General features: G+C 33.0%; 1 protein-coding gene across 3 annotated transcripts in view; it reads left to right on the plus strand.

Annotated features, from left to right (window-relative positions):
• The first annotated feature begins 2,204 nt into the window (after nucleotides 1–2,204).
• Nucleotides 2,205–25,292, plus strand: part of LOC125063669 (tachykinin-like peptides receptor 99D) — a 90,408-nt gene continuing 67,320 nt past the window's right edge. For all 3 annotated transcript variants that reach the window (XM_047670235.1, XM_047670236.1, XM_047670237.1), the window contains exon 1: nucleotides 2,205–2,431. The gene's annotated coding sequence lies outside the window, so the exon portion shown is untranslated. The remainder of the gene's footprint in view (nucleotides 2,432–25,292) is intronic.

Genomic DNA, 25,292 nt, shown 5'->3' on the forward strand with positions numbered 1-25,292 from the left:
ATATCCCATTATTCCCGAGATGGTTTTATACGGACCCTTATGTTAAATAAAGATGGTATTTATGTGATTACAATAATTGCTTTACTTTTAAGCGTATCTCATACTGTCGTGAAAATATTTATTTTATTTTGTTGCTATGATCGACTTCGTACCTGAATTGTATACCTTGGCAAATTATATACCTACCTTCCTCATGAAGCATAGTATATATTAGTGAAAACGGCAATAAACTCGGTGTAGTAGTTTTTGAGTTTATCTCAAACATCTACAGCAAGACGCGGCTTGTTTTTGCACAATATAAAACTTAAATATTTAGGCATTATCAAGCTCTACAAATACTCTAGAACTCAATGATATATCTCTCATCGTTAATGCAGCGTTCATAAGAAACGTTTTCGTTCGACCTTTTTTCTCAACTTAAAAAGTGGTAGACTTTTTCATGTTCGTGCTCCATGACACGCACTAATAACGTGGCGAAAAATAGTGAACGATCAAAATTAGATTAGTAAATGCAGATAGATATATTATTATATTATATATATCGTATAGACGTAAATATATCGTGCACATATTCGCCGTGTCTACGCTTCGAGAGGTTAAATGCTTATTTTAATTATTATGATTCGATCTATGTTAATTAAAGCAAGGTGTAATGGCAGCAAAAAAAAACGGCATTTTTTGCAGCCGTTCAAAACAAAATTCTCTTGATCAAAAAGGAGAAGTTTAATTTGTAATTTCGTAGTAATTTTTTTAATTTCAAATGTTAACAATAGTATACCTGCATGAATAATTGAGTTTACGTGTTATTTTATGATCTTGAACACCTCGTGCCTCAGCAAATCAAGTAAAGCTGTCGGTTTTCCCTTGCACTCATGGTACTCTGCGTGGTGGTGTCGGATATCCATCTCATCGGAGTATGATAGTAATGGAATACAGCAGTTGTCTCTGCGCATACATTTGTGCACTACTATATTCTTGGCCAGCCACAATACAGATTAGCCATGGTGACTAAGACGGAGAAAACAATAATAATTGAGTTATGAAGTCTAAGGGATTGAGTCGAGACTTAGCCCTGTGAAAGTTCTGAGAGAATTTTGTCCTACGATAGTCATAATTTGCGCTAAGTCTAGACTGGGTCGTAATCGTCGTTTAATTAGTTTTCTTGTAAATTCTCCCAGAAAACAAAGAATGTCGTCGATAGTGAGAGTAGTACACCGTGTATGTATTAGTCGAGTGTGTTTTATTTTGTATGCATAAAGGGCCATTTAACGGACGGAATCCGGACTAGGAGGAAATAAAATCACAAAACCAGACACTCGATTATGATGCGTCATGTGTCATCGATATTCACAAATCGGTTAGCATCGATTCCGATAAAAATCTAAAAATATCCAACAGATCCATAGACAAATGTAGAATTAAACGAAAGAGTTCAACATTCGAAAATTTAAAAAAGGAATTTGAGTCAAAATCTTCATTCAAATTTCGAATGTAAGTGTGTACTCGCACTACGGAATCTATCAAACAACATTGTCGAGCCCTTTGCATACATTTAATATTTGCCGTCTCGACTTGAGATGAACAAGACGGCGAGTGATAATGGAAATTGAACAAGATGACTTTTCAAAATTGACTTTCTTTACGCGCTGTGAATATTACAATAAGGGGTAAATGTGAGAATATAATAAATCATTATCTGATTCTGTGAAATCACGAAAACAAGTGTGTTGTCAGTCATAGTTTTCCGCATGTGATACTGATAATTTTAATCGATCTGTATCCTGTATACAAACAGTCAAATATTTTTTCTCCGGGAATCGAACCCGCTGTACTTGACCATTTCGTCATTTAAAAAGTCTATGCGTTATTGTCGTTGGGAAAATAATAAAATGTTGATACTAATACAAATGAAACGTTATTACTGGGATTCGAATTGAGTGCTGCATTGTTGTATCTTATATTTTTAATTATCATTTAAAATTACATAAAAACATCAAAGCATTTACATAAAGCAATTACGTAAAAGCATTCAAGAATAAACTTCACTAAAGAGTAATAATTTATACGTTATTCATTTTAACCCGTTTATAAAATAGCACAGCTGCATATTTTAAAACGAACATTCCAAGTTCAAGTTTGCGTTCGCGATTTTTCAAAGCATTTCAAACGAATGTCTACCGCTGCGTCATACAAGCTCGCGACAGCCGAAACGCCGGTTGCCAGTATACCTCAGACTTCACGAGATACGGCTGAAAACCGCGCATCCAACGCTCTTGCGTAAAATAAGTTATCTGTGGTTTATTTTTCGCGGGAAATAATTGTGACGCATTTTAAAAATTTGAATTTAGAAGTTATGTTTTATTTGTAGTAACTTTTTATTGTGTTGATTGTTATAGTTTGTAGGCGAAATTTCTTAAGCAGTTGTTTAGAGGTAAGTTTCAAACAAATTTTATTTAAATGAGACTGAGTTTTTTGTTATTTAAAAAACATTTAAGGAATTTTATTAACATAATTAAATTTTTAAATTTTCTCCGTTCTTAAAAATTAAAAATAAAATCTTAATTGAAGTGACTACTAAATTAACTAAATTATGGCAATGAAGTAAAAATAAATAAATACTACATTTATTGTTAAAAAATCTTCCGGCTAAGCTAATTGTAAATAGAAGTTTCCTTAAGGACTTACGCTTGTACTCAGAGTCGCCATTTAAATACCAGCAGATGGTTAGTTATAACTATATATCTAAAGAAGACCTTAGAAAACAAAATTTTATTAAATTTTATCCCCGATTAGGTTACGACTTATAAAAAAATATACCTACCTAATTTAATCTATGTTAAATTTTAAATAATGTTCCATTTATTTATTTTTAATTGTATTTTATGTACAGCTTAGTTATTATTCATTAGCCTAATTATTTTATTATAAATGTATTTACACTAACCCTTGGGCAGCAGATGTTAAACTTAGGCAATTAGTCATGTCGGAATGTTTTACGTCACACGGGTCGGCCCAATTGGTTCGAAAAACCTACCACCAATACCTTAATTTGTACAAGCTAAATTGCTATATTGTACTCATCTCAGCAATCATATATTTCTTAATATGAGGAAAGCTTTGCATTTTTGTATGTTACAATGAATAAATTCAGACCGAATTTGCACCGATTCGAAAATTCTTTCACGAAAATCCTTGTGTAATATAGGCTGTATACCTTTTTGGAATATTTTATCCAGCCGAGGTTTTCAATATTTGTTAAATATGAGAAACAGATAATATCTGTTTAGATAATTTATAATAGGTTTAGATCGGAAAGTTTTGCGAAATGGTGTCCATTATATTACGTAATGTCATTTTATTTCCCATTTTAATTCTACGCGTTGCTTCAGTGTGTTTTTGATGGACTCTTAAATAATATTATCATTAATTCTAAATACCGGTAGCAAGATATATGTGTCAATAGGATAACCACTAACCACTGTACCGCTACGTACTTTTTACATACATATCACTGGATAGAAATTTGTATAATTACTTCAATAAGAATTTATTACTGTCTAGGGAACTAACTATCTAAATATAATTGACTTCGCTAACCGAACATCAAATCCTTTAGTCATCAAACATCAAAATTTGAATGATTGCTAACCAACTTTGAGCGATTAGTTTTCTACGATGCTTGGCTTTAAGATATATAAACTAATATATTCTTACATAAAAAAACAGTAAACCAAGCCGCAAATTTCTGAATCTTTTTCATCTTCATTAGAGTTTTCTTAATGGGAAGGTAGGTCTTTTGTGCCTGACACACGCCGTCGACGGTGGGTATTAAGATACCTCTATTATAAAATGATATACTCTTAATTTAAAAAAAAACAGTAGCGCTACAAACCAAGCCGGAAATTTCTGTATCTTTTTCGTGATGGAAACGTAGGCCTTCTGTGCCTGACACGCACTGTCGACTTTTGGGTCGACATGCCGGTTTCCTCACCATATTTTTATTCGACGAGCAAGTGTTAAATGCTCATAGTCAGATAAGTTATTTTTTTTACAGTCGGGGTTTGAACCAAGGACCACAGGGATGAGAATCAAGCTCAAGCTCCTCGGATAACACTGCTCAATGCCACTTTTACTACATTCTAAAATATAGCTATGAGAAACTGCTCGGCTTATTAGAGTTTTAGTACGAGATGTCTGGATGATTTTATTACAATTGGCTACAATGGTACAATATATAAAGACGAACTGCATTTTTTATATCAGAGGAGGAAATGCTATAGGAAAACGCTTTTGAGGCCCTCCTGGGATGTCTTTCCCCACTTTAAACTATAGGAAACTTCTTCCTTCAACATTACTAGACTATTATAAGTTGTTTTAAAAAAAGTAATTCGTATGTAATTAACATAAAGATTACACTAAAAACTTGTCGTTCCGTTATCATTGTTTCCATCGTTAATAGACAGACAATGATTAATGTGTAGTCATTGAAAATTCGTTGAAAATTAATTGATGTAGCATTTAAGATATTTAACAATCAGGTTGATTGCCCCAACCTTTCAACAAAATTAAAATTTCGTGTACCCTCTAGATACAGCAGGCATCCCATCATTTCATTTGTCCCTTTCCGAGGATCGCGTTTTGGCCAAAACCCACCGATATCCAAATTGGGTATCCTGATATAGGAGCTAGGCCTGGATATCCATAGTTGCTCCCCTCACTCTTTGAAATCGATTGTCGTTTAGATTTTATAATTCAATTGTTTTGTTTTAATTTTTTTATTATCTCATCGTGTATGTTGTTTGCCTATAGCTTGTCACATAAAACATTGTATTTTATTGTTCTTTTACCAGTGTGCCGAGCGTTGGCAAGCTTATATAAATAAACTAAGAACAGACACATTCTTTATCATCAACTCCTCTTAGACGGCTGGACCGATTTGAATTAATTTTTTATGCGTTGGGTGGCACCCTGGATGGTTTCAAAAGTCACAAGTCAAAAATCATTTATTCATATAGGTAACAATGTACATTTATGAACGTCAAAAAAGAAATATACATTAAATGCTAATTTTACATTTAGTGTTAGTTCTCAAATCAAGGGCGTAGAACGGAAGAGAAGTACTGGCAACAAACTCTCAGTCACCCTTTTTTTATTAACAAATCAGCCCGGCAGACGGCGCTGCAGTCTGTACTATGCTTAGTATCCTAATCGCTTGAAATATCATGCAGAACAACGTCTCGGGTCCGCTCATCATCATCATTATCATTCGTGTAATGTGTTTGCTTTGAATTAAAAATAATTGCTACTCCACCTTGTTAATTGTGAATTTTTGGTCACAGTTAAAGGCTATATTGTCATAAGTGTCTTGATGTGTGAAGCGTTGTCGAACTAAATTGGGCAGACTTTGCAGCTGGCGACAAAACAGAGTTTGCCAGTGTGACCGATGGCTTTTTGATAAAATTTGTGTACACGATCGTTAACCGAATTTCGGTAATAAAATTACGACAGTCTTTTGATACGTTTTATGCGTTATTTCACATTCTTCCCTTTCCCAATATAACTACGCAAAATTTCTAACAGATACTAAATCAATTATCACACCTAACATAAGCAAGGATTTATGTATATAACGTCTCGTTTACCTTACCTTTTCTTAGATTTAATTAGTGTTTATTTTCATCATCGAGGCGCTACAGCTAATGAATCTTTCGCCTGGTCGAGCAAGACCAGGCGGTCCTGTTTTGTGATTTTTGCTTCCAGTTCTTGATTATCCTTGGAGGTCCTGCTCAAGACCAACCATCTTAATTTAGCGTAGAGGCTCCGCCTTCCGGGCAATACTTTATTAGTCGTGATGTGCAATTTTTATAGTTTCTATCGTATAGTCTCTATTCTTGTACTGAACAGTATATCCCGTATTCTTTTCATGTATCCAGAAATAGATCAGTTCAATATGAAACACTACAAATCATATTTTATAAACTCAATTCATACGACATTGGAAGAATCGAGTTTGCAAATTGTTTTCTTGGTATTTCTTACATTCCTTTGATTCTTTATTGCGTATTACGTAAATCTACTTACGTATTATTTGGAGTTTTATCATTATATGTATTTCATTTACTTTTACTTACTTAACAATGTGTCAGATTAGAGCCAATACGATTAACTTAATATAACTGTAGCGTTAGTGCGAACTTATTACGATAGTTTTGCATCGAGTTTTTGTAGTTGTTTTTTTATATGTTATATAAATGTGAATACTTTCAGTATTGAGATGACCCTTAATGGCAACTTCTTTCGTTCAATAAATAAAAGATTATCCATACAGTTGTGGATGAAGAAAGGTGCAGCTCTTCCTCCATCCTCAAGGGCCTCGACCAGTCAAAGCACTGACTGGCCGAACTGAAGGTCCCAGTTGCTAAAAGATGGAGAAGTAGTAAATAGAAGTAGAAGATTGAGAATATATCCTTAGCGGTAGCAAATTTGTCAAACAAATATCGATCGTAACGATAAATATCTGTCTCTTTTAGACACAAAATGAACCCAATTTGTCAGAAAGAGATAGTAGCAGTCCTAAAAAATAAGTCATAATAGTATCTGGTCAAAATATTCATTGTTTTTCCTACAACTGAAATCTCATTTCATTTACTACCATTTTAGAGCTAAAATTTCTTACTGGAAAGCTATGCGTTTAATGGAGCGTGGATAATATAACAATGTGAAAATTCCAGTCACTATCAGGAAACGCTGTGGGGGTGAAGTATGATGATGTGTTAACCTCGCTCCACAATAGGGGTTAATTTCCTAAATGACGGTAACCTCTTTTATATCGTTAAATGTGCGGATATTGTGCTAGTCTATCTCAATCTAATATATAAAATTCTTGTGTTAGTTACCATACTCCTCCGAAACGGCTGGACAGATTTTTTTCAAATTTTATATGCAAATTTAGAATGTCTGAGAATCGGCTACTATCTATTTTTCATACCCCTAAGTGATAAGGGTTGTTCACCCCTAACATTTTATTTTTTTTGGGCATTTTTTTATTGTTATTTTTATACAAAAATACATACCACTCTTAATTTTCACCCCTCTACGATCAACCCCTATTTTTTATTGTTTAGTTAAGAACTTATAACTTTAACTCTGACGTTTTTATATAGAAAAATCACAGAAAAACCTAAAAAGTTTTCATTTCGGAAAACCGAACAGTCTCTGGGTTAGCATAGCAAAATGTTCCATGTTGGTATGTACTAAAAAGATAGGCTAGGCATTAAGGAGAAACGAAGTTCGCGAAAAATATTCTTTGAAGTACGAGGTTGGTTCTTACGGAGAGGAAAAATTTAAAATTGCCTGAAAAAGTCTAAAACAACTGTTTTCTATATTCCTAGACAAAAAAAAAATATTGTATTTTAGTTATAGTTACGTGTTATTTTGAGTTTTTTTTTGTTAATTCTTTATGCACTTCTTGTACTCTACCCTCTGTGGGTGTTTCTTTTTTTAATGTCCATATTAGGGTTGCCGGAAAGAAATCGCTTGTTAGCGATAAGGCCGCCCGTTATGTAACCGGCTTTATTTTATATATGTATGTTTTTGTATAAGGTAACAAAGTGTAAATAAATAAATAAGATTCTTAATAATACTTTAAAGTCAATTTGAACTTTAATACTATATCATAAAGTTTAATTGTTAGTTGAGAGGTTCCGGGAATTCGAAACAATGGAGTGACATTAGTATCGTATTACATTACATCATATATTAAGCTCAGCTAATCTGTATCACGACAATTCATTGACTGTTAGGCGGAACGAAGTTCGCTGGGTCAGCTAGTATTCTATATAAATCGTTTTGAGTCATTCTTTTGGCAATTCACGTATTGCACGAGTGACCCTAAAATCTGTCATAAGTTCGAATCACTGCTGTGTTCTATACACGCTCTTACGGTGACGGAAAACAAAAGCATGTGTGTCAAGCACATACAATTGATCACATACACACCTACCAAGAAAAAAAACTGAGGCTAAAAAAACAATTCTAAGTAATGGAAATGGATTCCACGCCCAAGTGATAACCAGCAGCGGTATTCTATAACTTTCAAATATCCAATTATAATATAGTTATTTCAATATCCGTAGCGTTATTATATATATATCCGATATTACAACTAAACCCAACGCTTTGGGAGAGATGTAATTTGCTCTACGTAGGTACTCTGTGTCTCCCAAAACTATAATTTAGCGCAGTTATCAATTACCAGCCGAATAAATGAAACACGCCATCTTTAAAGCTTAGCATAAAGAAGTTTGGTGGACTAATCAAGTCAAAGACACGTCGTCCTCAAAATTATTATTATTATGAAGCCTTTATTGCCACCCAGTATAATATATATTATAATATAAACACTAATTAAGTAACATTAATAAGTGTTAGCGTGCGTCTATTATTCCTGAGGTTCGGTCCCCGGCTGTGCACTAAAGGGCGTATTTAACATTCGCTCGATCGGCGAAGGAAAACATTCTGAGGAAACCGGCTTGCCTCAGACCCAAAAATTCGTGGGCGTGTGTCAGACACATAACCTAACTAATGCATCAATAAGACGGTTTCGGTAATCAGCGTGTCCTATGATAGGCTTCTTCCAATCTTTTCTAATGTTAGCTCGTCTTGTACAAGTTGTGCCGCCTACTCTCTTTATATCATCTGCCCATCTCTTGCTCTTTTCCTTTTCCGTCTCATGGTAGCCATTCTGTAATACTTTTGGTCCATTTAAATTGCCTTATTTTCCTCAAAATGATACACCGTTGTAAATGAAGCGCAGGCGCCGTACACAGTTTCAGTTCATTCACAGAAAAACTTTAGGGCATACAAATTGTTTCTTTATTTAATCACCTTCTTAAAGGTTACCGAACACTATCCTGTAATTCTTTTATTAGGATGATTAAATTTAAAGGCACGGTGCTTCTAATGAGGGGGAATTCTTAGATTATCAGTTTTGTGATACTAACATACAACATAATAAATAGTTTAATTGCTTTTAATTATAACTAGACATTTGCATACTTGTTTAATATGGCTGATAGTGCGTTTAAACTGTACGACTTTCAAGGCAAATAAAGGATTTATATATTTATTTACTTATATTATCACACCTTTGTTTGGCTCGAAGGTGACAATGACCACGGATTTCCACTAGCTACGGTAATGACATACCTCTCATGACATTCACCGTATATGTTCGTCGGTTATGGGTGCTTTCAACTTGTCCCTTTTCTAGTACCTCCTTGATTTGGTCCAGGTATGTACAGGCCAACCCAACCCGATTTCAACATCATATATTTCTACCAATGCAATTAATATTCTAAACTTGTATTGTTTATTACATAACAAAAGTGTTTCATCCAACGGATCGATGTTGACTAGAACGTTAAAAATTAAAAAAAAATTATGCCTACTCACTATGTTGCATGCAAGAAATACTAAAACATTTGATTAATTTATTACATATGTTCTGCATGGAAAACCAAAGTCAATCCGTGTTTATATGCAAAATCATTATCACCGATATGTAGTATTTATTATATTTGTTATTGTATAAAGAAATAAACTTGTATTAACAAAAATTCACACATCTAAAGCTAAAACTAAATATAACTAGAAATATATAGTAGTGTGCAGTTTGGACTGTTTATATAAACTTTTTGTTTGCAATCCAAAATCACGCCGTTATTTCGAATGAATAATTACGTCTTCCGCCAAAAAGTCAATAAATTAAATTTTTCTTAGTCGTCCGTAAAATAAGCCCTCACAAAGCTCTTATCAACTGGCTGTTATTATAGGAGTCCGAACATCAAATTACTTTCATTATCTACCTAAGTATAGTAATGAAAGAAAATAATTTTGTTAGATGTTTGTCTTGGTATGATGTTTGGATAGTTATGGGCTAGGAAATTAGATGGCTATTTATATAGTATGTGCTACTTTAATATTGTTAATTAACGCACACAATGGTCACATATGTAAACACATTCTTATACTATCTATAGTATAAAAATGAATCGCAAAATGTGTTGGCGCATAACTCAACAACGCCTGGACGAATTTGGCCAATTCTTTTTTTATAATATTCCTTGAAGTACGAGGATGATTCTTACGGAGAAAAATTAAAAAAAAATTAAGTAAAAAAAGTCTAAAAACAACACTTTTCAATACACCCAAACAAAATATTCGTAATAATACTTGTCAATTTGAACTTTAATATCATAAAGTTCAAGTGTTAGGGGAGGGGTTCCGGGAAGGTAAATTTTTATTTTTGACATAGACCGGTGTCCCGAATAGCAGAATAAGTATTTAAAAAAAATAAAGAAATAAAGAATCGACTGTTAGGCGGTACGATGTTCGCCAGGCCAGCTAATATAATAAGTAACTAATAAATGTCATATATCTGAAATAACGGTTATTTAAATCTGACGTCAAAAATATATTGGTTTTGACATTTCTCGTCTTAAGAACTACATTCAAATTCTGTTTCCAAAACCCGCATCTCGTTTGCATCCGTAATTATTTGTATTTTATTTATTTAAAATTAAATAGCTTTATCAAAGAATTATGTATCAAAGGAAAGTGTCGAAGAATACAGGATAACAGTTTTGTTTTCAAAATCATATTGTTATTCCACAATAACGAATTGTCTGTCAAATGTGAATGACGTTCCATACATATTTTTACCAATTCTCTACAAAGGGAAAATAATGAGTTATTTTTCTGTGTATGTGGAAACAAGATATATACATTATTGGTTTACGTCACGTCAGCATTGTTATATTTTTGAATTACTTTTCGTTGGATTGTCAAAGCCAATCGTTTTAAGTCGTTGTATGAACTATGGATTCTTTTTTATATTTAATAAACTACACAGAAATTGGGTTTAAATAAATTATTATTATTCGGTACTTTTAACAGATTGCCAATTTCAGGCAAATGAGTAAATATTAATGTTCATATTTATTTATATATTGATTTTCTAAAGTGTAACACTACTGGTGCGAAAATAAAGACATATACAAAACTATAGTTAACCTATAGAATATAAATAAAACTATAGTTGTTATGTAATTGCGTTTTTATACTGTTTCCATTGAATTGGAACGTAGGCCCGTTCTTGTTCGTTAATGTCACACTTGAATCTAGTTTTAAGAGCTGTCAAGCCATTTTTTCTGTGCGAAGTTTGATATCGATAGGACAAGATTATACCGACATAAAAATAATATATATAAACTAGACTCTTAAGTTTTAAACTTTAAAGGAAGTTTGAACTTGAAGCGATACCTTCGTTCTATTTTCTGTAATTAGTTCTCGATGTTATAATTACTAGCTGACCCGGCAAACGCCATGTATATTATTTCTAGGAAACATTTTTTAAGTTCAATAAAGATAACTATTTATTATACTAAAAATAGGGGTTGATCGTAGAGGAGTGAAAATTTAAGGTTGTATGAATTTTTTAATGCTGTATCATAATAAAATAAAAACAAAAAATTGTCTAAAAATAAAAATATTTTTTTGGGGTGGACATCACATAGGGGATTGAAAGATGGTTAGTAGCCGATTCTTAGACTTACTGATATCTTGGGTTAGAAACTGTTTGAAGCAGTCCATTTTTTGTCCTTACGTTTTTATGCTTGTATTGTGAAGTATCAAGTAATACTCGCTTTATTCTCCGATTCCAAAAAGAAACCGCTAAGTCTTCTCAGACATAGTCTTCATTGTCTTATGTTGTTTACTTAAAAGATCCTAAATTAAAGCATTAATTTTCACAATTTTCTTTACATAACTTCACGACTGCAAGTACTTTAAGATTTTTGAATATAGAACCTTGACTTACACCATAAATACTCTAGTCATACAGTTATGTTGTTGCTCAACGTAATTTACACTGTCTGTGATTAATCGGTTAGCGCTAACGTAAATCTTTCCTCAGGTCTATGATATTTTTAATTATATTAATAGGTAACACCTGAGATGCTCAGTATATATTACAAGTATTTATCACTCAGATTAAATTTCATACTACTATAACATTTATTTTTTAAATCTATAAAAACAAAACACAAATGCGTTCGAATTTCAAAAACGAGTAATATACGCGCCATTTTTAAGGTTTTTTAAAAGTCCTACTTTGTACAACCATAAATATAAATTATAAATTTTGAGCTGTCATGTTTTGTTTTGCTCTGTTTTTTATCATATTTTGTATCAGTGAAACTTTTTGTGAATACATACAATGTGTTTATTTCAATTTTTTTTGACGTGACAACGTCTTATAATTCGATGGACGCGTGCCGGCTGCACGCACGAAAAAACATGACGCATGCGGTGTTACCTCGCTCTTGACGTATGCGGCGTTACCTCTAAGGCGTTCCATTTAAGGCTTGAAGGGCAAGCGAGAGCGCGGATCGAGCGACAAAGAGGCATAATCAGTCTCCGCATTCGGCAGCGTTCGTTCTTATGACGTTGTCTCGTTCAACTATCGTCAGTAAACCGACTTTACAGACAACCGATTTTTTACTTTTTTTATTCTATAGAGATGTATCTGTTTTGTTTCCCAAATAAATAAATCAATAAATAACACGTGTTAAACCTACACTACGCATGTACTACTACCATCTGGCAACTAGTGTCCACGGGCGGCCTCCTGTTATATTAAAAAAACGTACGTTTACATGACGTCGGTACTTTTATAATGATTTATACAAGCATTAATAATTCATCTCAAACGTTCATTAATCAACGAATTGAGTGTGAGTCCACATAATTTTTCTGAATAATTAAGTCAGGAATTTTAATTTTGCTTAATCGATTTTCCATTACACCGCACGAACTGATATCTGAATCCACTGCTTTTGAAATCCGTATGGATTTCAACGAATAAAGCCATCAATTTGTTTCAATCCTTTGCAGATTTGTCTGTGTAACTCATGTAAAGTGTCTAAGTCCATAGATTTTTTATTACAAATCGATTATATAATTTATTAGACAGTAAACTTCTGATATATTATCTTTATCTCTTAGTTCACTCGCTAATTTGTCTATCTATTTCGCAATAATAATCACTAGTATTTAAGCTTGAAAGTTGTGGTTCGAATTTCACATATTATAGAAATATTTACAATGTAGACAATGTTTTATTTATAATTCAAATTCGTATTATGGTTTATCTTGCTTAGCAATTGACAGGTGACCAACATAAACAACATTTAATTTATTGAAGGGTAACAGCCCTGTGGTCTCCACCAAAGTGGGACACGCCACACTAGATACTTTAATAATAAAATAATCTATCTATCTATATCTATATATATATAAATGAATTGTTGTTCGTTAGTCTCGCTAAAACTCCAGAACGGTTGGACCGATTTAGCTAATCATGATCTTGAAATATTTGTGGATGATCAGGGAAGGTTTAAACGGTGTGAAACGTAAATAACAATTAAAGAAACATACTAAAAACGATAATTGAATTTTCCAATAAAAACTATTCTTAGTTGGGAAATTTGACGTCTTTTTAGAAATAAAAAATTGTCATATGGTGGTCATTTATTTGTAGATGCTTTCAGAAATATGTGTTTCATGGTATTACTTTTATATACATACTCTTTGGTCTGTTTTAAAAGTTTTGACACAAATATATGTTGGTGAAACAAAGTTCACGGGGTCATCTAGTACTTAATAAATATATATAAATAATAAATTATTGGAACACTCAACTGAAAAAAATGGTCCATTTTATTTACTTTGGCATTGACTATAAGTGACGGGAACTGCCTTAAAAATCTAATTGGGTTCGGGCGTGAATTGAATTGTTGTAACAATAACCAAGAACCAATCGACGGATTGTAATAGCCATCTGTCGTACAAGATATCCATGGGAGGTCGGATCGGTGTCTGTGGATAGACCTTTGTATGAAAATGACAGTTGACGAAAGCTCGATTCCAACAGTTAATTATTTTAACAAGTTTTAACTTACACCAGTTTTTTTAATAATTTAAAAGCTGTTTGTTATGTTTTAAACATAGACAATAGACATGTATATTTTAATGTTATTTGTACGGTTTTATTTACTTTATTTGGTTTACATTGATTATCAAATAAGAGTGTAAACAAGTATCATTTTATCCGTCGCCAAAAATGGATTGTCTTCGTAGGGTTTTGTTATTAATATAATCTGAGATTGTGGATTGATTATTGGATTCGGGCGTAAGATTTTTAGGTCAAAAATGGATTAAGAAGTGTTATTGGGTTTCGTTAGTAGACAGTCCCATATCTGAATGTTATCCTAAATGGCTAACACAGGAACCGTAGACACAGGCCTAGTTCGCCTTTAATCAGGTTATGATTAAAATTTGCTTAATGGCTTAGCATAAATTAGCTTTTAATTTATAATATAAATAATACTTTAATCCAATAGTAAAAGTCTTCATGAAGCGAAATAAAAGTTACTATCCGTCGTGGAGATAATTTATATGTCTGGTCACTGATAGACCACTAATTGAAAACAATAAAGACAGCGCACGTCCATTTTCTCTTACCAATTAAGATCGACACTTCCAATTCCCACGTTTTCATATAACAAGGAAACTTTCACGAATCCGATAACAATAGTTGTTTTTGTAGTAATTACGAAAATTATTACGGATTTTCTTGATAACGTGTTATTTTTATACAAGTATTGGTTTTGTGTTAGGTAGTTAAAAACTAACGTCTGAGGAAATGCTGCCAGTATTAAAGGCCACATTGACCAAACTTTTTATATATGTTTTAATTTTCTTTTTATTGAAGTGAAACTTCTTTAGAATCGTTGTGATTTCAAACCGGATGCAACGGAAAAAGCAACAGTAAAAAGAGATAGACACATAAATTACTAGGATTTGGTGTGGGAGAGAGTGAGATAGGAGGCATTATACAGTGTATAAACTTTAAATTAGTGTGTATTTGAACATTTTCTGAAATAAAAAAACAGATTTGATGAAAATTAAATAAGTAAGTCAAGTAAGTAGTTTAATTATAAAATTAGATTATTTATCAATTTTATTTACAAATCATTAGTTATAGAAACTTTTTGAAGTGAAAACTTCGTACTACACTTAATTAAAAGTTTATACACTGTATAATGCTTCCTATCTCATTTTCTCCCACGTTGTGAATTTATTTCAAACTTTTATTATTTTAGTTTTTACCAAATTAAAGATTGATATTAAAGTTATAAATAAAAATTTAACATTAAAATACATAAAATATATAGAGAAAAAGTCTAATTTACATATTTTAATTATAAAAACTTTGTTTTTGAAGGTTTCACTTCTACCACGTGTGAATTGGACACATGATTTTTTTTAATTTTTCATTATTTTTATTAGTTAAGAAAATTTTAAATAAAATATATTTGATTGTTGTGTTTAGTTTTTAATAAACAAACGCATACTCAAAATAACTTTATTCATACTTTATTCACAAGTAAACTAATGAAAACGGAAAAGATGATAAATTGATACTAAATTTACATTTACTGCTAACTTTCGCAAGTCAAGGTCTTACAGCCTACGATATTTACTAATAACTTAGGTCTTAAGATAATTGTACTTTATCTAACTACCAAGGCCTGGAGTTTTTTATGAGATTTGGTTTGTTGTGGTAAAAGTTGCTTCAAATTAATAGATGTTATAAATTGTTAGGTTTATGGGTACTATATTTGAGTGTGTGAGCACAACCGGTGCTACCTATTTAACGCTAATCACTGGTTATACCTTATACAGTTGTATGCGAACATCATAACCTAACATTTTTTTTACAATCATTAGCGTAGACGTCATCTACTCATGACTATGCGTTGATGGCTTTAATGAAGTTCATATGATATCATTTTTAAGAAATTTAAATCAAAATATTAATGTATTTAAATAAAAAAATCAGTGGCGCTTCAACATTTTTAGGTCTGGGCCTCAGATTTTTGTATTTGTTTCATGATCATTTGTCAATCAAATAGGTAAGTAGGTGATCATATTTCTTTTTCAACTAGGTTTAAATTGAATTAACCGACTGAATTAAAGATAAATTGTGTGAGTGAGTTTTAGAGTGTTTTTATTAAGTAATAGAATAGACCAGTCGTACAGCAGTGAAGCCTGCGACTCTGAACACTCCAAAGCGTCTTGCGCGTTAGGAGTTATTGGTTTTCTCAAAATTCTCAGACCACAAACTCGAACGAACAAAATATAACCTTCATTGTTTTTTAATTATCTACTCCTTGTACGATGTGCGACTAAAAATGGAATCGAATCGTGTCGCTTGATTGGCAGAAAAACTGCTTGTTACTTACTAACTTACTGTTGACTTAAAATTAAGCGATGCAATCCAACGTTTTGATTTGTAAAAGTGCATGCTATAGAGGTTGTTGTATTCAAACTGAAACCATGGTTCATATCGCGTAGACAAAAGCGTTTTTAGTCTAATCAAAAGCACGTTGATTGACACGAAACGTTTCATTTGAGTAATGACTACGTACTTTACTTTCTTTTGTTTTAAATCCGCTTTAAGTGACAGCATAGCTACCAACAACATTTTCGCCTCTACATGACGTGTTGTTTAAATTTACTAATCCAAATTAAATTTAGTCATCACATATCCGTGACACTTTTAAGGTGGTTTTAGAAACGTAACATCGTCGATAACAGTCAGTGTTGACTACAAAACTCCTATTTAGGCTTTACAATATAAGATTCCAGATATAGCAGTGAGACTATTTAGACTCGTACGTGATTATGATGGCAAAGTTAACTTCTGTTGAATTGTATTGTGTCACGACAGGCCGACGCACACTACTTCGGAACAATACATGATAAATTGTTTCTTATTTTCTTTTATTGCGAGGTACATTATTTTATTGAGTTTTTATTGTTATTTAAAAGTACTTAGTGTAGTAGCCACTGGCTATGCGATATTTTATATAGGACGATCAAACATCAGTAAAAAATTGAATATATATACGTACGTATAGACTGTAATACAAACTTCATCTTTGTCTTGACTCATTTTAGTATGATGTTTTAATATCGGTTAATGATTACTACGTCCTGTAGATAACTTATAATCAGAACAGATTTCTGACTATGTCAATACCTCAGCAGTTGACACCTACGCCTTTGTTGTGGTTCGACGGGAGATAAAACTTCAAATCTAAGACCAATATTTAGATCATAGATTATAGGTTTAGTGAATTTTATTAGATTTCTGCTATAATTTTTTAACTCTTTGGGAATAATATAAAGTTTTTAACGACCAGAGACGACGCTCCTTAAACCTGATATCGCACTTTTGTAGCTCGGTTTTAAACAAATTTTTATTTTGCTAAAGAATCACCGACATTTGTCTGGCATAACAGGGCCAAAAACAAAAAATGATCAGAAATTACACAAAGCGTTCTGAGTTGTATAAGGGTATATTTACATTTCGTTGCAGTAATACATACAATTAAAATAATTAAATAAATAGGACCCCTCCTACCTACCCGGTGGTTTTATCGCTTTCGAGCGATCACTTCCAGACAACCACTTTGCCAACTTTTTGAAGTATACTTCTTGGCGCGTTAGGGAAAAATGATGAGAGTACGATGCGCGCGCACACCGTCACAAAAAACCGACACCCGCACACCATCACTCTGAAGTTAGCATAGTAAACATTTTAAAATAAAAAAATGACCATTTCTTTGTGTGTAATTTTTTTTAAATAAACATTATTTTATTTAAATAAACATTTTTTAACTAAGTAATATAACAAAACTTTCAATACATTAATACCTTTTTTCTATTGTATGTGACACAAACAAACGTAGAATAAGGCGAAATATAAAAATGTTAAAAAGATTTTTATCTAACGACAAAGAAGTATAACTTCTAACGCGTGTACGTAAGTATACACACATGTTTTTTTTAATTAGATATGCTGAGCTCAAGAAGTGAAGGGTTTTTTTTAATTCTTGTTATTAATAGGTGGTAGTCGATAAGTCACGGAGATATTTTAATGGCTTAGCTAGAAATGTTATTAGAAATGTCAAATGTCTTAATTAAAATCCTTATAGTGATGCGCTCATTGAAGTGAACTTTGTGGCTTTCAGACAATACCTGGAGACTACAATATTGTGATTACTGAACGCGGTTACAATAGTTCCTTTGAAATCGCATTTCAAATTAAAGAGAAAGGTTTCGCTAGAATAATTTCTATGCAACGCCTCGGTATAGTTTTGCGTATTTTTCATACTATAATCCTAGGATAACTGTAATTAAACGCATTAACAGTTTTTTGCTTTTGTTTCGTTCTTTAATACGATAGAATTATAAAATAGGGTTTTTACTCCTAAACACGACTTAAACCACTGTGGCTATACAAATGCAAATAAGTATTTAATATAAAATGTAAGTATAATTTGTTGTTTCTATTAAAATATAGCGCTTTTACGCAAGAATTCTGTAGAACTCCCCATATCATAAATAATCCATATAAAAACGTAAAATAAGAAATAATTGACATTTCGTGGTAAAAACCGTAACCCTCACAAGGAAAGGAACACAACAATATCGAATGTAATAAAAACATTCAAGAATATCTTTAGAGGAGGCTTATACCCTACATACGCTCCTTGAAGACCAGTAAAATAACTTAAATATAAAATAGAAACAGTACTTATTTGAAAAAAAAATTGTTAGGTAATGCTAAATATCAAGTATGAGGACTTGATAATGTTAAAGATGTTTTAGTGAAACTGTTTTTTATAGTATTGTCTTTGATTAACATAACTCATTTAAATAAAACACTGTTTTGACCGGATTGAAGTTATGTATTATTATAAATTTACAACTATTTAACATAATTTTAAATTTATCCGACGTTTCGCGTGCTTTACAGCGTGCGTGGTCACGGTGACTGAAGACAAAAGATGTTGAATGTCAAAAAGTATCACAGCTGCAGAGAAAGTTGAATTATCTGTATTTATTTCCCCGGAGTTGGTATCGACTAAAAGATGGAGGGTTTTGGCAAAAATGGCTCACGGTGTCCTCTATTTTCGCGGATTGTGTTTCTTTTTGAGATTTTAATTTGGATATTATTGGATCCCAGGTGTTTGACAATTTTAGGCCGTCTTCTCTATTGAAATTGGGGTGTTTTTTGATTTCAATGGCTTCGCGTACCAATCTTGGGAAGAATCTTTTCTCTTTCGCAAGTACTTTCGGTTGGTCAAAGCGTATGTAGTGATTAGGCCTATCTAGTATGTGTTCACAGACTGCTGATTTTGTGTGTCGTCTATGTCTTATGTCTGCAATGTGTTCTTTGAGTCTGCTGGACATATTGCGTTTAGTTTGCCCTATGTAAGACAGGCCACAGTCGCAATCCAGTTTGTATATACCTGCATCTTGCAATGGGGTGTTACTTTTGATTGGTCTTAGGAATTGCTGAATCTTCTTGTGCGGCTTGAAAATTGTATGAATAGAAGCTCGTTTTAGGATCCGGCTAATTCTATCTGTAACTCCCTTTACATATGGCAAGTAGGCTGGCTGGCGGGGAACTGTTTGTGTCTTGTTTTTGTTTTTGTGATGTAGCCGGGGGATGCGCAGCTTGTTTCGGTGTAGCACCTGTTTGACATGCTGTAGTTCCTCCTCGAGGTGGGTATCATCACAAAGACGTTGGGCTCTCTGAAACAAACATTTACCGACAGAAAGCAGTTGTCAATATTATCCCCTCTCAGGGGGCACACTAGTGCTCATGTTAAGGACTCTTACCATTTTGTGGAAACATTGAGAGATCTCAAATTACTCCACAATGAAACCATGGTGAGCTTTGACATTGAGTCACTATTTACAAACTTACCACTAAATGACTGCCTAGATATCATTGCAAAAAGACTTAGAGAACAGAACATGTCACCAGATTATGTAGATATTGTAAAACACTGTCTCACATCAGGATACTTAATGTGGAAAGATGAGTTCTATGTGCAGGTTGATGGAGTAGCCATGGGTTCTCCAGTGTCACCTATAGTCGCTGACATCTTCATGGAGGACTTTGAGGAGAGAGCTCTGGCCAATGCCCCGGTTAAACCTCGACTGTACAAGAGATATGTCGATGACACATTTGTAGTACTCCCCAATGACAAAATATCTGCATTTCTAGCACATTTAAATTCAATACACAAGAACATTAAATTTACTGTTGAACAAGAAAACAACAACCGTCTGCCCTTTTTAGACATTTTAATTATACGCAAAGCAGATGGCACACTAGGTCACACAATACACAGGAAGGCAACCCACACAGATAGGTACCTCAATGGTGAATCCCACCACCACCCTTCACAACTGCTTTCTGTCGGTAAATGTTTGTTTCAGAGAGCCCAACGTCTTTGTGATGATACCCACCTCGAGGAGGAACTACAGCATGTCAAACAGGTGCTACACCGAAACAAGCTGCGCATCCCCCGGCTACATCACAAAAACAAAAACAAGACACAAACAGTTCCCCGCCAGCCAGCCTACTTGCCATATGTAAAGGGAGTTACAGATAGAATTAGCCGGATCCTAAAACGAGCTTCTATTCATACAATTTTCAAGCCGCACAAGAAGATTCAGCAATTCCTAAGACCAATCAAAAGTAACACCCCATTGCAAGATGCAGGTATATACAAACTGGATTGCGACTGTGGCCTGTCTTACATAGGGCAAACTAAACGCAATATGTCCAGCAGACTCAAAGAACACATTGCAGACATAAGACATAGACGACACACAAAATCAGCAGTCTGTGAACACATACTAGATAGGCCTAATCACTACATACGCTTTGACCAACCGAAAGTACTTGCGAAAGAGAAAAGATTCTTCCCAAGATTGGTACGCGAAGCCATTGAAATCAAAAAACACCCCAATTTCAATAGAGAAGACGGCCTAAAATTGTCAAACACCTGGGATCCAATAATATCCAAATTAAAATCTCAAAAAGAAACACAATCCGCGAAAATAGAGGACACCGTGAGCCATTTTTGCCAAAACCCTCCATCTTTTAGTCGATACCAACTCCGGGGAAATAAATACAGATAATTCAACTTTCTCTGCAGCTGTGATACTTTTTGACATTCAACATCTTTTGTCTTCAGTCACCGTGACCACGCACGCTGTAAAGCACGCGAAACGTCGGATAAATTTAAAATTATGTTAAATAGTTGTAAATTTATAATAATACATAACTTCAATCCGGTCAAAACAGTGTTTTAACTGTTTTTTAAATTACTTATAGCAATACATAAGTTAAATAAATCAAAGTGGAGAAGTAATGAAAGGTTCTTTGTTATTTTATCAAGTACACATGTTGCGCAGTGGCATATTGTATTAATCTGGCATACTGTCTGATATCGACTGCAATTGATAGAATATATAAAATATTTGCATACAACATTTACTGATACAATTTATAAAATAATAACGTAATATCAGAAGACAATTTCTAAAAAGTTCGATATTAAATCTAGAGAGGCAATCATTCTTCGATTTGTTAAAGTTGAAAAACATATTGGTCCCAAACAATAATACATTCTGATCAGGCATTGCCAGTTCAGTGATCAGATGATTGTGGAATTCATTACGAGTTCGTAGCTAAAGCCTATAAGGTTTTGCATGTTTCAAGTTTCGAATCACATTCGGTTTTTTTTAATTAAAAGGGTTCCCCAAATTTACACATTATAATGAATTGTTATCAAATGAATAAACACATTTTTATTTTTTTTGTTACGTAGCTAAATCACCCACTTCATCGTCTTGTCTTTGGTTCATGTGAATAATAATAATACTCAAGTGATACTTACTATCCAAGATGGATATTGGTCGCAGTATGCATGCGTTTCTTAGATATTTTTTATATACAAGTAGATCAGCCTAACACTTATCTTGTGACTATAATATAAAAAAAATAATGATGATGATAATGTAAAAAAATATATATATATGAATAGTGCTACAACCTTTTTTAGGTCTCGGCCTCAGATCTGTTTCATAATCATTTGGCAATCTAATAGGTGATCAGGCTTCTGTGCCGACGCACGCCATCGACTTTTTTGGTCTCAGGCAAGCCGGTTTCCTCACGATGTTTTCCTACACCGTTCGAGCGAATGTTAAATGCGCACATAGAAAGAAAGTCCATTAGTGCACAGCCGGGGATCGAACCTACGACCTCAGGGATGAGAGTCGCACGCTGAAGCCCAACACTTCACAACTGTGACAATATTATATTTGTATATTTTATTTAGTAAACCAGCACAGAAGATGCCACTAACATGCTGTGTACAGATGTAATTGGACTTCAGGTTTACTAATGTTGTTAAGTGTGTAATAAACTTTATGTATTTAATCAACCTCTTTTTTTTTCTGTGCCAAAAATGTAAAAATAAAAATAAAATTACATGCTTAATAATTAATCAAAGGAAGGGAACTTATAGCATTTCTATATATCTTTCGTGACGAAGACTGCTGTAACGAAACGTCGCAAAACGGTTTTTGATCATAAAATATCAATATTTGGGGTCACGGCAGTGCGCCCATCAAGTCAAGCAAAAAATCACACGGCCATACTATCTTAATCTCGAAGCAGTTCGGGCCTTTTTTAACCCCTAAAAACTCCTAAAACTTCGGTGTGGATAAAATTGGAAGATACATTTTTAGTTACCAGGGTCGTTCTTCTTTTAAACCTACAATTTGATAAAGCTTTAGCTCACTTTTTAAAATAAAAATATAAAGCTTTCTTGTCAGTTTATATATATATTCTGATAGCAGATTTTCTATTCTATTGGAAAAAGTGGTTTGCCGAGATGTTTACAGATTTTTGTACGATTTTCTAGGCCTGAAAGAAAAATTCGACAAAAAAATTTACTATTTCGGCACGAAATCTTTTATTTTATTCTATCGAATACTCTTTGTCAAATAACTTGTACTTTTGTAATACATTAATTAACTAAATGAGCTTTTAGAAAATATATTAATATAATACATTTGTATGTATAAAATATGTTTTATTCGTGACCTAATTCCACTCCGTCACATTTTCTGCTAATATAAATGTATTTTATGCTATAAATCAATTTTTACTATCATTTAAAAATAAATACCAATATCACAGATAGCAATATAATCAAATAATATATATTATATTATTATTAAATATTATATAGTCATAACAAAATATATAAAAGACAAAAATAATTTTCCTATCAGGAGACAACATCGTGACGGAGTTTGATATTCTAGGGGACACCAGGCTGCGTTTTGGTATAAAACAGGTTTATTTTTCTAAAATTATTTATTTTGTTATACATCTTTTCAGTCTTCATCATTTTCATATAAAATAACATGAGATCGAACTTAGATAATTATTGAAATCACATTTGAGAACCTTTAGAATAAGAGATTCATATTTTAGTAAATTAAATGACTACTCATTCGTTTTAAGTAATTAAAGTCTAGTATAGCTTGACATCAAATTAACGTTTCCAAAAACATAAAATAAAATAATCATTAAGCCATTGATAGAAAGTCTTATTTTTCGAATATTGATAGTGGCTCTTCGAACTAGAAATATTGTCTCTTCCCTTTTTATTAACATTCGGAGCCTGGAGTGTTTGGTAAGAAGTACCGCAGACAGCAGTTTGATCAGTTGGATCTTTCGTTTTAAGCGTTGCGAAAGGCTGATCTTCATTGGTTGATTCATCTGGGCTGGATTATGTATACATAATATCGTAAAATCTTTTTCGGGGCATTTTAATTGTGTTCATAATATCAGTGAGCATGAAATCTTCCACATCATGAATTATATCGTCTTCTTTTTCGTTAGATAAGAACACGCCCACAGTATATATATATAGGCAGAGGCTGATAAATTTAGAATAAGACAACAACGTCGTAAGAACAGAATTGTTCACAGCAACAACTAAATACCCTATGGTTTAAGACGAGTTTCCGTGAACATTTGGTGGACTTGCTTTGTTCCTTTCAGGGGCACAATATTATTTGGAATCGTTGTTGCTACCTTTTCTAAGTCTTAGTCTGTCAAAATGAACCGTTTAAATTTGTTGGCATCTTGAAAGTGGATAAGAATTGGAACATCTGCAATATAGTTTCCTCTACCTACTATGGCATCACCTTGGCGTTTCATTGTCCCTCCAACCATCAGAAGCTCTTTTTCCATGCCCTTATTCAAAGAAGTTCCAGGATATTTGGCGAAACCCATAATCATCGAAAAAATTGTTTGCCATTAGGTAAAAGTGTGACAGAGTTGACATGTGACGTAGGGGTAAAAACTTGTTGCTAAGTCGATAACATTTAAAAGCTGACATAGAATTTGACAACAAAATATTTCTTATAACGTAAGAGTAGACAACAAAAAGTAACAATAATAATTATATTTTGAATCCATTACTTACGTGACGAAGCGGTAGCGGAATAAAAACACACACCTTCTGTCACAGCTTTCGAGCGATTGACGCGCTGACTTTTGATCTCATAGGGGAAAGTGTACCAAGGGGGGGAAGGAGGTCTAAACCTTCAATCACAGGCCACAAAGACGAGCGGCACAAACGCGTATTTCGAAGGACAACCCACGTGACAGAATTTACAAAATAAAACACCAGGCAGTAGGAGACAAGTATTTGATATTTCTTAAATATTTTATTAAAAGTGATAAAAAATAATGGTTGCTATTGCATGATAGGTAATATATTTAGGATCTATAAGATATTTTTATGTTTTGTGTCATCATATAATTTTTTCGTAATATTATGGATTAAACGCAAGCTGAGGTAGCGGGAGACATAGGGAATTTGTATGAGATACACTTCTGTCACGCGAATTTACTACTTTGTCACGTACTTTTACAATTAAATTATTCAATATATTTGTTATTTGATCGTGCATAGCCATTATGCATATAGTACAGTGCATGTTGAAATACAATTAAGAAAAAAATAATAGTAATTTCCTTGTTTATTTTCTCACTGATTGGTGGAGACAACTAATTGTAGGTTAAAAAGAAGAATGACCCACCAGCTAAAGTTTAGTAGTAGCTTTTATTTATAAGCAGGGATTGAATAAACACGGTATATTTCAAATTCAAATTGAACCAGTAGTTTAAGAACTATAATTAGTAAACAATCTAATTTTATATAAAAAAAATTCCTCATTTCCTATACTTACAGTAACCAAATACTAGTACAAAA

This window comes from Pieris napi, chromosome 3 (assembly GCF_905475465.1).
Source record: "Pieris napi chromosome 3, ilPieNapi1.2, whole genome shotgun sequence".
NCBI lineage: Eukaryota > Metazoa > Arthropoda > Insecta > Lepidoptera > Pieridae > Pieris > Pieris napi.